Source organism: Zophobas morio, unplaced genomic scaffold (assembly GCF_036711695.1).
Source record: "Zophobas morio isolate AGI-343-1 ecotype UQ-CSIRO unplaced genomic scaffold, CSIRO_AGI_Zmor_V1 ptg000044l, whole genome shotgun sequence".
Classification (NCBI taxonomy): Eukaryota; Metazoa; Arthropoda; class Insecta; order Coleoptera; family Tenebrionidae; genus Zophobas; species Zophobas morio.
The window spans coordinates 1912230-1915305 of record NW_026972149.1 but is presented as its reverse complement, the minus strand read 5'-3'; the positions used below and the strand labels follow the sequence as shown (position 1 = coordinate 1915305).

General features: G+C 32.8%; 1 long non-coding RNA gene across 1 annotated transcript; it reads left to right on the top strand.

The window, feature by feature from the left end:
- Positions 1 to 964: 964 nt before the first annotated feature.
- On the top strand, positions 965 to 1426 carry LOC135141626 (uncharacterized). Its single transcript, XR_010282407.1, has 3 exons — positions 965 to 1137; positions 1205 to 1291; positions 1339 to 1426. It is a non-coding gene; the product is annotated as an uncharacterized LOC135141626 (long non-coding RNA).
- Positions 1427 to 3076: the final 1650 nt, after the last annotated feature.

Genomic DNA, 3076 nt, shown 5'->3' with positions numbered 1-3076 from the left:
TTGAAATATCATGTGGAATAGTTATTCAAATTAAGCAAATCAGACAAATCAATAAGTTATATGACAATATCATATGCATGATATTACCAACGTAAAAATATACGCCAAAATATTAAAAAAAAAACAAGAAATCTTAATCTGCTCGAATAATATATCAAATAAATTCACAGTAGGTGAATATCCCGTATGTTAAACATCTCAGTTTTTGGCACAGGAAGTAGTACTGTGCAGATTATTCACCTTTGACCTAATAGGCAAAATTTGTCGTCCTTAGTTTATTCAAAACAGGTGAGAATAAATTATATATGTTCCAAATTTATCGAAGATATGCGTAACTTAGTCATAGTCAAATAAGTCAAATAAATTAATTTTGGGAAAAAATAAAGTTGTTCTAGTAGTAGTCTACTTTAGAAGCTTTACTATTAGACGAAACATATAACATTCCTCAAAAAATTTTCGCAGGTAACCCAGAAAGGTCAACAGCGAGAAGAAATATTCAAATGTGATCTACTTTACAAGGAAATTTCAAGTTCTGACGATCTAAACACAAACGACTTAATTTTACATTATTTTTGTACATTGTTTGAAAAGTCATTTTATATTACTTATACATTTCGCTATTGTGTTCGTTAAAGTATTCGATTGTGAACAATGTATAATTATTGTATGGTCACGAACTGAAAATTAGTACTATATACGTCTCTGATTGTTCATAACTATGTATAACTGTAATTAGATATAATGAACAGTTGCCGTTTTGCATAGAGCTCTCACTGCATTGTCTGTAATTTTTAAATTACAAAATTTAAACCACCTGTGGTGTCTTTATCTTCCAATTTTCGTTACTTAGTTTCGAAACTTTAAAACAAAATGATATTATTATTCATTATTCTTTTACAGGTACTTAATTAATAAAAATTTACTCCAACTAGCCTAGGGTTTTTGCGGCGCGGTTGGCACTTCTGTAATTTGACATTTACATTTACGGGTATTGACACTTGGCTTTATTTATATCAACATTTTAGCTCAAAATTAACAATGTGGTACGAAATTATTCCCAGTTTTGGAATTATTGTTGTTGCTATGGCTGTTCCACACGCTGTTTCGTATGTAGCGAACAAGTTAGTGGTTGGTAATGTAAGTTTGTTTCATAACCTACAAATACATTATTGATTATATAATTCCTTATTTTCTGTGTTTGCAGTTCTATCGTAGGGCAATGTTGGATAAAGAGGAAGCGTTGCAGTATTTGAGGGACACAAGAATTGCCGGTGATCCATATACGCTAAAGGTATATGCAAATATATTTTTGTGACAGTACTCATGTTTATGTTGCAGGGGTTGGAGAATATTCCAGATCAGTGAAGTGTAGAATGTAGTAGTAAATCATGTATAAAGTTTTATTTAATAAAAGCCGTTAAAATTTGGAGGTTGTATTTTAGGGTTTGTGACAGTTTGTGATTGTTGTTTTTTATGTTAGCAGCTAGCTTTGAAGCTTTGTTGTAGTGTAATTTAATTGTTTAATTAGTAAGCAAAAGAGGTATAACTGAGACTACATATAATAAATAATTGTTGAAACGTGAATCGCTTTTCAAATTTAGCGATCTTTAATTTAAGACAAAAATGTTTGTTTAGGCAGCCAGTAATACACGTTTGCATATTTTCTCATTTGAAAGCTAGGCAACACAATATAAAAAGCAACAGCTTTGGACTAGTTTTGACTTCCTTTGGTCTCATCAGTACCTGTATTTCAGTGATTGTTGAGAATTCTAGATTATTTACTTGACATATTTAAGAGAAGCAGACGAACATTACTATATATGATGTAGGTAGAATCCAGAACCCATCAACTCATTCTTTCATATCTGCTCATGCAAAATTTGTGTATCTCATGCATGATGATCTATATTGCCGCAAACCTACACCTTATAATAGCTGGAAACTATTCATTTGTGACATTTTGAAATTCTGTATCGGTTTTCAAGAATGCTAACTCTGTAGAGGTGTGGGCACCGAATTCCATAACTACATGTGTTAAAATTAATAGAAGGTTGAAGTGAGATAGATACAGTGTAAATTATTGTTATCTTGCCAAAAATGAGAAACTTTAGAAGAAAAATTTACTGGAACGTCAAGTTAGTAATTTGCACATGTAGAATTCGCACAATTCAGCCTCAATAAATCATTTTATAGTCGGGCAGTTTTAAAGTAAAGCTACGCGTTTGATGGTGTGTTTGATAAAACTTCATCACAAGAGGAAGTTTATGAAGTTGTGTTTCCTTTGATCAAATTCGTTTCGTCTGATTGTAGTACATTATTTGCTTATGGACAGTTAGGGACTGGTAAAACTTACGCGATTATAGGTCAAGACGCGGCACTATTACATTAGTGGAAATTTATAAGGAAGATGTATACGATCTTTTAGTAAACGAGAGTGCGCCTTTAAGGTAGGTGATTAATAATAATAATAACAGTAAGACATAAGTGTAGATGATATTCTTTCATAAGTATTTTATTCCAGAATGTTGGATGATCCTGTTAATAAAGATTCTATTTATAATAAAGGACTCAAGATATTCCCATCCGAAGCATTACTGCATTATACGACTTTTTAACAAGAAAGCTTCAGGGAGACAAATTACGTCCACTAACTTTTAAGCCGATTAAGCTGCCGTTTTTATACAGTATTCACCATTATTCTCAGTATAAGGGGAATGCCAACTTTTGAAACCATTAAAACTAGTAAACGTCAATTAATTGTTCAGGCGCACAGACTAGCAAAGGGTTCTTTACTGGTCTGTGATCCGGCGCTACAGAAATGCGCGCTAAGGAAGTAGGTTCCATTAATTACCCTCTGCTAGTCATTGAAGCTCTGACTCTAAAGCAGCTTCCTACAGTCCAAGATTTTGCAAGACAGTTTATGATTTTTTGAAAGCGGAAGACGATTTCTACATGAGTAACGCGTATTATCAAGAGATTAAGAGGATGTAAGAACGAATCGTGTTGCAGCGGTATGACGAACTTAGTAACTCTTATCATAGTACCAGTTCCATGGTCGAGAAGGTTGAGAACGAAC